This window comes from Lycorma delicatula, chromosome 6 (genome assembly GCF_047948215.1).
Source record: "Lycorma delicatula isolate Av1 chromosome 6, ASM4794821v1, whole genome shotgun sequence".
Classification (NCBI taxonomy): Eukaryota; Metazoa; Arthropoda; class Insecta; order Hemiptera; family Fulgoridae; genus Lycorma; species Lycorma delicatula.
The window spans coordinates 150,921,588-150,935,305 of NC_134460.1; positions in this window are offsets into that span (position 1 = coordinate 150,921,588).

A 13,718-nucleotide genomic window follows, 5' to 3' on the forward strand; every position below is an offset into this window, starting at 1 on the left:
TTCCTGAATTTAAATATGATTATGGTTATCTACCAAATTTATAAGGTTATGGTATTTCTATTTTTGCCTCCTAAGCTGCAGACTTTACATACTATTAAATCACACAACAAAAATGTTAATTTGAAAGTGTCAGGTAGCAATATATTGTTTGATCCTTGGTCGATGACAGAATTCATTTATTTATTTTTTTTAAATAATGATTTTTATTAGTTTAATAATAAAATAAATTTCAAAAAGCCAAATTTGATGTTTTTCTGAAAGTATAAAGATTTCCATCCATGTTTACTTATTTCTGTACACACTGAATAATGTTTTTGTTATTAACTTGTCCGTAACATCTATTATTTGTTATACAACCACACTTATTGAGTCTGCAAGCTGAGAAACCTCCAACAAGATGTGCTTTGAATCACCTTTATTAATACAGTAAAATTCTTATTTATGGGAATTTGGTCTGTCTAATTTTTTTTATGTGTTTTTTTTAAGCTGCATCACTAAATAGTTTTACTACCAAGCAAATATTTTCTTTTTAGAAGGAATGTTTTGGTTAAATTAAACAAAAGGTATACTTCATTAAATAGAGAGTGCAGAGGAGTAATGCTATAATGGTCTGAAAATCAAAATGTTGAGAAAATTATTGTTACGAGACATGAAATTAGTATTTTTAGCTATTATTTTATTATTATTATTGGATAATTATAATAAAAATATTAATTAATAGTTGAATTAAATATTAATATCCAGTTGAAGTTTATTATTTGTTATACACAAGAGTTAAATGAAAATAATTTATTTACCAATAACATGAAAAATGATGCATAAAAGTGAGTGTCCATAATATGTAACAAATGAGGTATTAAAGTTACATTAAGAGCATGTACTTGATATTGAAAATAATCACCTCTCTGTTCTTAAATAATTGTTATACTAATGAAAATTCTTCAGTAAAAAAAGGAATGATGGCACGCAATAGGTTTACATAATATTTAGCTATCCACATATATAGACTGTTCATCATCAGGGGCTATTTTCTTAAATTCTGAAATAAGCTTATGTCTTTCAGTAGAAATGGTATTTCAAAACACTTTAGCAGTATCAAGCTCTAGTTAACCTCAATTTTTTTTTACATATCAAGATATGTAATTTTCGTAATGAGTTTCCTTTCCTTGGTACTAGCGCCTGTATATTTTTCATAGTTATCTGTCATAAAAATAAATTATGCCTTTAAAAAATAAACAAAAAGCTAACTGTAATATAAAAGAATATAGAAGAAAAAATAAACTAACTCGCTTTCATGCCAGACAATATAACAGTAAATAACATTAAAACAAAAGCTGACTTTACTAACTGAAAAGCAGTTGGACCTTCATCTTTCTTACTGACATTCACAGGTGTGGTGGTTGCCCATCTTTCTTTCCTTTAAAGGTATTATTAAAAAGGACGACTTAAGATTCTTATCTCTTTTCCCATTTCAAAGTATAGAGAAAGATTCTACATTAAAACTTGCATATCACAAATATCTTTTAGTCGAGATCAAAAAGTGTACATTTACATTATTCCTTTGTGGCCTTGAAACTAGTTATACTGAAAAAGGTTTGCAAATACGTTTATATCTTAAAAATATTGGATTTGCTTTTAGATTGAAAGAATGATTAGGAACTTCCAAAAATCAACAATTCGTTATTTGTTAGTAAGTGAATAATAAAATATTAGTTATCATTAATTATTTAGGATCAGTTCTTGTTTGAAATAACTTGTGAGTTGAAGATAATGTATAGATTTGGGTGAAACTTTGTGATCGTCCAAGGATATCAGGTATGGGATGTCTGCGTATCGCTTGAAGAGAAATTATTTGTAAGTAAAGTAAAAATTTATAAAAGTGGCTGACAGGAGGAAGGGTAGAAGAATCCCGTGTTTGTTATTAAAAAAATAAACTTAGCTGTCAAAGTTTCACTAGTGCAGTTTGTTCTATCTACTGATTTGAATTTCAGGATCTTCCTAACAATATTAATTGATTTATTGAACAAAATTTTTTCTTAAAGAAATGTCTGTTATTTATTTTTCTAAAAACTACTTTACATCGATGTGAATTTTATAAACATTCATTTCAAAAATTTTAGTTTCAGTTCCAATCGATCACAATCAGCTATTTTGTTACTTTTCTTCTTTTTTCATTTTATTTATGTAAATTGTTCATTTTGTTAATTATTAAAATTAAACTAAATAAATAAAATATTCATTATGTTTTAAATTACATATTTCAGTACAAAATATTTCTAAGTACTTGTTCAAATTTTATAGTTTAATTTTTTATTTACAAATAAATGTGTCTGTGTACTGACCTGAATACTTCCAAGAAGTTGCAAATTATGTTCATGTTTTTAAAATAGAATATTAAAAATATTAATATAGTTTGTTAGTTGAGATAATGCTTTGTAACACGAGTAAGACCTGACGTTAAAGTCGGATCTCGTCTTGATATTCTGTACGTACAATGAAATGTTTGTATTATATTGTATGCATTATATTTGTAAAAATTTGAATTACATTTAGTAAATATCACTGCAGTTATTAATTTTTCCTTCATTGAGTGTTGTGTAGTTTATGTAGACAAAAGACTATTTGTAATCTTAAAAAAATCACTTGTTTATTTTTACATTTAATCTGTTACTACTTGGCTTATGAATGTCTGTAGTTAATAAACCTACTGCTGTATAAACTTTGATATAATTTTAGTTATATAGATTTATGATTTAATTATTGTAGTAGTTATATTTAATTGAAAGATCTAATTTTTTTGTCTAATTTAAACAGAAAGTAATGTTAAGAAGTACGGGATTAATTATATTAATTTGAATCGCCTTTTTTTATGCAGTTAAAAATATTGTAAAAATTACTGTTTTTAAAGGTATTATTTATATTTTTTCATTTCTTGTAGTTAGTATTGTGCTGATGATATCTACTGTTATCGGTCTTAATTATTGTTATTCAATTCTATTTGAATGGAATCACTTTAATGATCTTCTCAATGTATAGTTTATAGTTAGATCTGTTACTTCGACTGGTCACAAATTCTGGGATGGGCAAAATCATACGTTTGTCAAATCCTATTTGTTTTGGGTGGCTGTTTAATTTCTGGAGGAATATACATTTTTTTATAGCATAAATCCTGTTTTGGGTGAAACTTTCTGATCGTCCAAGGATGTCGTGTATGGGATGTCTGTGCATGACTTGAAGGAAATCTTCAGCTATCATCTATGAAAAGATTGTCTTTTCTGCATCCATCGACTCTTTTTCTTATTCTTAATTTTGAGTTCTGTTCATGTATGTTGGACCCTACTGTATCTTAGAGGTTGCTAGGACTTATGAAGCCGGTGCATTCTTAGTGTGATCTGGAGGAGAAGGGAACTGTTGAGGACTAATTCAAGGGCTTGTTTAATTATTGTTTAGTGTCTTGTGGCTCCACAAAAAACCAAATAGATGACATACTTATTTGGTAAAGCCAGACCTCCCAATTTCAACTATAATTCAATTAAAAATACTGAATATATGATTTAGAAGTCATAGAATATATAGATTTATCTAATTAGATTCTAAGTTATATCAAGTTATGTTATAGATACACTACTATATGTTTCTGAGTTTTGTGGCTTTAATTTTATATTTATATTTCTTCTGAATAGAATACCACTTTTTTCTCATTTAGTCTTCCTATTTAAGTCTAATGGATTTTTTTAGCTTCTTCCATAAAAAATGTACAAGTACACTGATTACTTGTTTAGAATACAGCACATGTTTTTTGGTAACTATAACAGATTGTTATTGGAAAAATTGTGCTTGGTAAATCTTGTTAGAATTATCAATTCTTTTTAGTTTCAAAAATATTTCACTTCATAAATTGCATAATCCTTTTATGTCAATGATAAGCTATTTTATGAAGAAAAATTTGACATTAAAAATTTGAAGTATAAAGGATACATTTTAAAATACTTATTTCTCGAGGTTAACTAGCAGAACTGTACTAGAAATATTTTTCTCATTCTTAAGTAATACAGGACACTCATTTGACAAGTAATATTAAGTAATGGAAAGCCATTAGAAAAAAATAATTGTTTTTAATTTTTCAGTTGGCATGTAAAATCCTTTTACTTCTGAAACGTAACAATTATATTTAATTATATTAGATAGAAGTATTATAATTCCAGCAGTCGTGAAATTATAAAATTATTTGCAAGTTATTAGTTTACTTTTAAAGTAAATAAAAAAAAAAAAACTCCTGTATTAACCAGTAGCCAACATTAACCAAAAAGATATTAATAATTCAGTTTTTGTCAACATAATTTAAATGTTTTGTTTTAAACTATCCCTTGAGTTTATATTACACTAACAAATATTGAAATACTATAAAAAAATAGGAAGAAAAAGAAATTACATTAAGAAAAAAACTTTTGTATTTTGCTTAAAACTATCATCTATTTTGCTTAGAATGAATTGTTTATATTATTTGTAGATGTCATATCTATTTCCCTTTTTATAACACACTAACTACATTTTGTAATATATAGTATGTTATACTATATATTATATGTTTATAGTATATATATATATATATATATATACATATACCTTTTTGTAAATATATGATAAAACTCGACCAACATACAAGGGTTATCTTAGAAGGAAGTAACAGCTGTTAGTAAATTATTTTGTAGAATTTGGTAAATTTAATTTAAATCTTTGGATTCATGGTCAGCCAGTTTGTTTTATTGTAGATTACCACTTTCTATGTGTTTTGTTATTTTTAAGAAGATAAAACAGAATTACTAACTAATGTTGAAATTTTACTCTGGTATAGTTTATGAATTTATAAAATGTATTTGAACGAAAACACAGAGGCACGATTTTGAGGTTTTGTGTTATGATTATTTAAAGAATTATAAGTTTTATTACAGTAGAATTAATAAATATGATAAAACACCTTTTAGGATGATCCTCAATCATAACCAATGACTTGACGTGCAGAGATTGTAAAATAAGGTAAAAAATTTCATTAGCACTGTGGTCATATTGTGGTTTTTTATCGACTACAAATAAATTAATATAAAATTTACAAGTGTTGTAAGTTAAGAAAGCATAAACATACAAGTCAATGCGCAGGGTGGTGATGGTTGGTATGTACTGCTAGGTGGAACAAAGGGTCGACCACACACACACATACATACACAAGTATGTATTGTGTACATGCATATGCTCAACAGTGCACTGAATGCTCACAGATACATAACTATTTCCCTTTTGATATTTTTATTTATATTTATTGTTGTTCAATCAACTATATTTTTTTTTTTTTTTTTTTTTTTTAATTGCTAGATTATTTAGTTTTTTAGTTATACAATTAAAATTTTTATTTCTTTTTGAAATTTCATTTATTCTTTACAATTTTTTGTTTGTTTATTTAGTTAACAGGTAATTAGGGTAGATAAGGATTTTTTAATCAAGCGGCTCAATCCCATCTATATCATCAGATCTCACATTGTTCGATGAGTATGACTCATTGGTGCTGTCAGTTTGCATGTCGGCAACTCTCTATCTATTTCATAATTTTTTTCTATTGTTAGTCCATGTTTGCAACATTGCTTCCAACATTCCACTGGCAGTTCAGAAACTTTTTCTCAGGAATTTCTTTTATATCATTTATATTTCTCCAATGAAAGACATTTTTGTTCGCTACCTGACTTTATGTTCGCTCAAACCAACTCAATTGGGTTAATTTCAGGACGGTAGGGTGGCAATCTTATTTATTATGTTGTGACCGTGATCCTGCAATATTTTATCGAAGTAGTACTCCGTACTGGGTTTGTTAATTTGCACTAATTCGTACAGTTATGTTTTTAACATATCTGCTGAGTACAGAACATTTCTCTCTCGAAACCACTATAACAGTTTATGTTTTTAGCCGATTGAATTTGACACCTTGTACAACTTTATGTTCGGTACCAAGCATTATCTATTATAAAAACCGATCGATGTGGAAGATTTGGGATTAGCTTTATTCTGTCATTTTTTTGTAATTATCGGCATTCATATAGTACTGGTATTCTCCTTTTTCTTTGGCACAATGTTAAAATTAAAAGAGCATTTTGAATTTCTCCTGTGTTAGAGCCTTTTTGTTTGAGCCATTGGCGCAACCATAACTTTTCCCATAAGTAAGTGAATATAAGATTCATCCAAATCGGTCTTCCTTCCCATTTGTAAATGTTTATTTTCTTTAGACAGTCTATTCATTTAATATGTATATGTTTAATATGTTTTTTTTATTTTTTTATTAAAATTTTCCTTTTATTTTCAGTTTACTTTCATCTTTTTAGATGAAAGTAAAGTATAGGTTTTCCTATACTACTAAGAATTTTTCTTAGATTTTCATTATTGCAATTTATCTGCAGATATGAGTGTGGTTTTAAAACTAATAATTGTTTTTCAATGTCGGTAGGGCTTTATGTTGTATTTGAAAATTGCATATGATTTTACATAATGCACATCTTTGGAAGATGTCGATGTTATATTTCGTTTAATAAATATCAGTAACAATGTACAGTGAATCAACGTAACTACACGAATACAATAAGCCAACTGAATTCCTGCTTCTAATCAGTCCTTGAACGCAGCACACCATCACCCTACTAGCATTGCCCATACCACTTCACATATGCCAATCGAGTTTCTGAAGATGAACACCCAAATCTGCAGATGAATTGTAATCAGAAAACTCTAAGGAAAATTCTGAGGAGTAAGGGAAGAAAACTGAAAGTTTAAGGAACATTTTAGTAGAAAAACAAAATATATGTATTAAACAAATAACTTATCTACAGAAAATGAGCATTTAGAGACGGGAGAAACACCAATAATGTTTTTGTACTATCTTAACTTAGAATAGTTATATATTAGCTTTTTGACTCTCATGGAATGTTATCAAACATTTATCATAGTGTATATTACAGTTCTGAAGACTGCAACTATCCATTCACATAATTATAGAAATTTTTGGGTGGTAACAGTTAAGTAGGTGATGATTATTTAAAATAAGCTTTTTCATGGTGGTTAAATGATCTACTAGAGTAGAAGTGCAACAAGACTATTATCAAAGTTCATGAATAAGTTTGACACACGCCTCGATATTGGTTGCTATTATCAAGAGGAGATGACTAATGAATGTGTTTTGGTTTTGGTAAAAAAAAAAAAAAACAATAAAGGTTGATCGATAATATTTACATGTTTTTAACTTTTATAATTAACCTGTTTTTCTTTCAAGAAATCCCTTGTATGTAAAAAAATATTGAAAAATTTGCAAGGGAAACTTATTTTGTTTGTATTTAATTATGTATAACCAAAAAAATTAAAAGCCTTTAAAAACAGACAAATAAACATGTATACATATTTCTTTATATATATTTTAAACTATTGTTGTAGGTTTTCTGTGTTTAATGTAAATTTCTTCTTTTTTTGTTTTTAATTAAATTTTGTTGTCAGGTCTAGTATTTAATGTAAGATTTATAAAATATTTACTGATAAGGAGGACTTTTATTTTTACAAGAACATATCCACATTTTCTGATGTGGATATAAGTAGTGTATTTTTAAAATTAATTTTCATGTAAATGTGTGTTTATTGAATTACTTATTAACTTATTTTAGGATAATTGTTTAATTAATATTAGATTGTATTTTAAATTAATATTAAAAAAAAAATACAGGCTGTGATTTAATGAAAAATAATTATAATTGTTTATAAAAATATGAATAAATTTTTGTTTCATATATATAAAAATAAAAAAAGAGTATTGATTAAAAAGAAAAACAGTTGGCATGAATGATCATATACTTTTCAATTAATATTGTACTTACAAATTTTTTTTAAAAATTAACTTAATTTTTAATTTTAATATGTACAGTTCCCAACAATTTCTCATTTATTATGTTGATGTGAAATTTTTAATTTTAAGAAAAAGATGGTTACATATATTTTACTTATCAATTTTATTGGTGACGTATTAAAATATTTTTTTTCAATTCATTTATTTATAAACATGTAAAATTACTGTTTTACCACTGTGTATCAACGGTTATATCAGTACTTAAAAAAAATATAATTAAATTTTTTTTTAAATATCAAATTTATTTTTTGCTATGTAATATTAGAGAAATGAATATAATTTGAAAAACATGAAAAATCGACTAAAGTATGCCAGTTTTACATATGTATAAGCCCATCAGTGACTTCTGAATTCATATTTTATTATTATACTATTTATACTGAACTAAATAGTGTGTATATAATTCAACTTTATCCACGTAAGTACAGAATTAAAGTAAAATGACACTCACCTTATTTTTTCATAATGTTTACAGTAGTACCTTCGTGGGAACCCACATTCTAAGTTGTAATTCTTCATAAAATTTTTATTATCAAATTACATATTAAACTTAAAATAATAATAAAAAAATATATAACATATAAAATTTAATATAACAATTTTCAAATTTATAATTTACATATATGACGTCTTATGATAAAATTAAAATTAAATAGGATAACAAAATATACTACTTGTTGGGCCAGCTAGTACTGTAATATTGTATGAATAATTAAAATTTATGTATTATCTTTATCTGAAAATATTTTTTTTCATTTTGGAGAAATATATATATATATATAAAGTACTTTTTTTTATTATAAAATATCTTTACGTAGATTTAATACAGATTAGTTTATAATTAATATTTCAGAAACTGAAGTCACTCCCATCTATTTAAATAAACTTTTTTTAGTGTAAAAATATGTTGGTTATCTGTTCTATAGAGAAATGTTTTTTTGTTACAAATAAATAAATTATTGATTCAAATAAAGAGTTTGTATTGAAATTTTACTACACCTTACAATACAGTAAATTCCACTTGTGATTTAAATTAGTCTTGTCCAGTAGCCATTATTAATAAATATAACATAACGAGTAATAAATATTGGTAATTCAGGATTTCAAATCCCATAGTAGTTTTCCTTTTTTAAACCAGGAGGGAGGTATCTTACATTTTAGTAGTTCAATTTTTATAATTACACATACAGATTAAATATGTGTATAAAATTTGTATTCTATTTATTTTCCTTTTCAATAATTTTTTTTTAGTTAATCTATCAAAGATAAATATAAAATAAAGCATAGAACAATTTAATTTATATTGGTTTCCAAGTTGTCTAATTCATTGGCATTTGTCTTTATTAATATTGGTTCCTTTATTGGAGTCCTTTCAGATACTGTTTCTATTAATATTCTTAGTAGTAGTTAGATGATCTGCTGTTAATGCAATTCAAGTTACAGACTTCATTAGAACACATAAGGTTGTTAAGTAAAGAATATTCTGTGACATACTAACACTATGGTTCAGTATTTATTATTATTTTTTTAAATTATTCGGATTAGAAAGGTTTTCTTATAATTGGGAGAGATAGTTATAGCAGTTACTCTTATATTTAAAAATATAATAAGTTCATAATTTGATTCATTTGTTGTCGCTTCATCTTAAAATAATGTATAAATTTTTTTTTAAGTACCTATGTAAAATATTTTATCTTCTAATTATTTTCTCTAGCAGCAGTGCCCATGAAGATTGACACTGCAAAGATTCTTTGTGAAGCATCTTTTCTTTTTTCCATTTAGTCTCTGGAACCAGAGGATGAATGAGGATGATATATGTGAATGTAAATGAAGGTTGACCGTTCCTGAGATGTATGGTTAATTGAAACCCAATCACCATATAGCACCGGTATCTATTATCTAGTATTCAAATCATTGTAAAAGTAGCTGCCTTTACTGCCTTTGTAAAAGTTTAGCCTTTGTGTAGCATCTGCCATGTGAAATCGGAAATGTGATTCCAGTACAAATCCCTGAACATTGATTTCTCTGTATACTCAAATAAAAAGTAGCATTCCCTTTCAGTCTTAATAGTAGGTTGTCAGCTCTGAGTTATAATTTTGATCAGCAACAGTTTGAGTAAACGCACTTTATTAACTGATAATATTATTGAGAAAAAATATTTCTTATCCTTTTTTAAAATTTGTTTGGTAGCAGTTATGTTTTATCGATAAAATAATGATGTAAAGCAGTATCTTCAACTTCTAAAAGCTTTTGTTGACGCTCGTTTAGATAATTTATCATTAACAGTGATAAATATTCTGATATAGAGGAGCGTAGAAACTCTGGAGACTACTTTATACCATTACCTTATATGCAGTTGTTAACTGCTATAAAAGAATAGACAAATTGAAAATAGAATTGGATTTATTTTTATGAATGATAACAATATGCCCTTTAATATCAAATTATTAATATGTTTAACATGGAAATAGATGTATTTTTCACAACTGTATTTTGTTAATTTTATAGGCTCTCATAATTTCTTACAGACTTTCACTAACAATGAAAGAATGATACAATTTATGATGCTACACTGTTAACAACAAAGACAAATATTTTTGACTGTTTTTTTTTATTAATAAAATAAAGGACACGTGGTCTTTATTAATATTGGTTCCTTTAATGGAGTCCTTTCAGATACTGTTTATATTAATATTCTTAGTAGTAGTCAGATGATAATCTGCTGTTAATGCAATTCAAGTTACAGACTTCATTAGAACACATATGGTTGTTAAGTAAAGAATATTCTTATATATTTAATTTTAAAGTTTTAGTTACAATAAAGAAGTTAAGAAGCAAAGGAGCTTAAAATTATTTATTTTGTGTAATAGTGACTTGTAACTCAGATTTAGATGAGGTATTTTCTATTGATTGTGTATATTTGCTTTTGTGTGTGTGTTTCATGTAATAATTTATCTTTCATTGACTGCAACTCAGTTTTGTTAATGTATTAAACAGCTTTTGTTTATGTAATTTATGGCAGGTAATTTCTTACCAGTTTAATTTATTTTTGTGAGCTATAATTAGTTTTAAAATTAATTCATCCGAGAAACTTAAAATATAAGGCTCTGGCTTCAATTGTATAAAACTTTAAACAAAGACAATATAAAATTTTCAGTCTGATGTTTCAAAACCTTTCAGAATTTGAATTACAGTTTTAACATTAAAATAAGAAATTATTGGATATCAGGTATTCTGTATCGGTAACTAATGCTAAAAGTTTTAAAACACAGTAGATTTGTTCAGTTGTTTCTCCTGAAAAAAGAGAAAAAAAATCTTTACTCTTTATCTTTCTACTTAAATACACTGGTTCTCTTCATTATTCTTTTTCAGTTGAAAGGGGGACAAATGGTTAAACTGTGAATCTTGATCTGTCAAAATATTTTATGTTTGCTAACATTTAAAAAAAGATGAAACTGTGGAAATCTCAAAAGATGTCTATTAATCTCATCATATATTACAAGATCAAATTAAATACAAAAGTATTTACATCAATACTTCTGCTATAACCTCTGAATGGTGGATATCCATTAGGTTTTCGCTAATTGGTCATACTTTAGAGGTAACTGCATTTTACAAGAAGTTCATGAATTTCAAGATTTCATGGGAGACTCAACAAAGTAATTATAACTTCTTGATATATCAGCTTTTTAGTATTCAGAATATACTATTAATTTTTGAAGTAAGAAATTATGAAATCTTAGGTAATCCCTGAAAATGCCTAATCTTTAAGGAATGAATATCTTCTGTATATTTTAGTGCTTAGGTCCGATTCATTTCTGAGTTCAACTCGAATCTCATTCAACTTATTTCTGAGTTGAATGTAATATATACGTTATACAAATTTATATTGATGTATAATTATTAGGAATAAGCGATTTACTTGCCCATTAACCTTTGATTAGTATGCCTTACCAGTACTGCCTATATTTTACCTGATATAATATCTGTGAGTGTCATGGTTTACTCTGTATATATTTGCTGAAGTATGATAACCTAAATTCCAAATTTTCATTTAACTAATATAATTTATTTAATGATTACTAGAATGTAACCTCCACGCAATTTTAGGGATTATTTTTCTGCTAAAGGATTTTTTGCTATATACTTAATATACTTTTCAGGTTATTCAGTTTCATTTTTTGAAATAAATCTTTTTAATTAATTTTTATTTTATTTAAAATTAATAAAGTAAGTTCTTATTAATTGTTAATTCATTTGAACTGTATTTTCAAAATATGCAGCACTGTAGAATGTATATTACAAAATTCTCAGTAATTCAGTTGTCTCTCCAATAAAAAAATATGATTGTGCATTGGTTTGCTATTTATGCTCAGATTTTTATTGTGAATGATAATAGTAACCATCTAGCGGGAAAAAATGAACTAACAACTTTATAATAAATTGTATTATGTACTATAAACAGTACGTTATTTACGTTAACATTTATTATACTTATTATTTTTGCATTTTGTTAAAATAAATATGGGTAGACATTTTTTTTTTAATTTCATAAAAATAAGTATAGAAGCACTATGATTCTTAAAACGTATTTAATATGATACATACATCATACATATTTAATTAATACATTTACATACTTATAAATGTATTAACCATTTTTTTTTCATTATATTTTTGTCACAATGGCAGCAGAAATGTAATTAAGTAAAGTTTCTAATATTTTTTTCTTTAATGAATATCTGTAAAATACTTAATATTCTCAAAAACATGAGGATACGTATACATCGAGGATCCTGGCTAGATAGTCAGGCGAGCAAAGTGAGCCCTGAACGTTTAGCCTGTCAGTTATATACATTTTTTTGAGTAATTTTAAATATGAATGCAGAAAAAAAGACAAAGAAAATACTATAAGATATTGTTATAATAAATTTTATTTATACATATTGTTAAGGGATGTAATTTACGTTATAATTACATATATTGTTAAGGGATGTTTCTACCTCTATGCCTCAAAAATGGGCAATTTAAAAAATATATATATAAAAACTAATAAAAATAGTTGAATGAAAGTAGTTGAGTAAAAAAAATTCACAAAATTTTTTTATCAATACAAAGGTAAGGAGAGCTGGCCAAAGTGGGCTTATTGCTGAACTTGATGGTGGTGGATGATAGTGGAATTTTTAATTATTGAAGGAATTATCTGAAATTAAGAAATCAAAGTTTTATAAATAGTAAACAACACAAAAGTAGACTTCAATGGAATTAAAAAATTAATTTTGCGGAGTTATGGCTATAAACAAAAATATTGTTTTTTTCTCAAAATGTTTGATTATGTTTTAGAGTAAAACGCATATAAAGTTCACAGTCAAATTGATCTTGAATGCAAAGCCTTGTTCTGCTTTTATATAAAGATTCACTTCACTTTCACATTTCTTACTCTTTAGTGATGTTTTCAATATATAAACAAACGTGAAGTGTGTAATATTATACTTCCATGCATGTTATCGACAGTGACCTCAAATCTTTATTAATTTTTTTTGTTCCAAGTACTGACAGTTCTTTCTTTCATGTGTTGATTTCTGTAAAAAAAATTTTATTTTATTTTTTGTACTAAATGTGAATTGCCTTCACTTTTTCCTTTCATACTAACAGAAAATGTTGTAACCGTGAAAATAAACAAAAAACTCTAATGAGCGTCCTTTGCTACTAACCTTTTGAAATATACTGAAATAAAAACTTTGAAATGTGTGTCTGAAACCATTATTCTAATACTTCTACTATATTC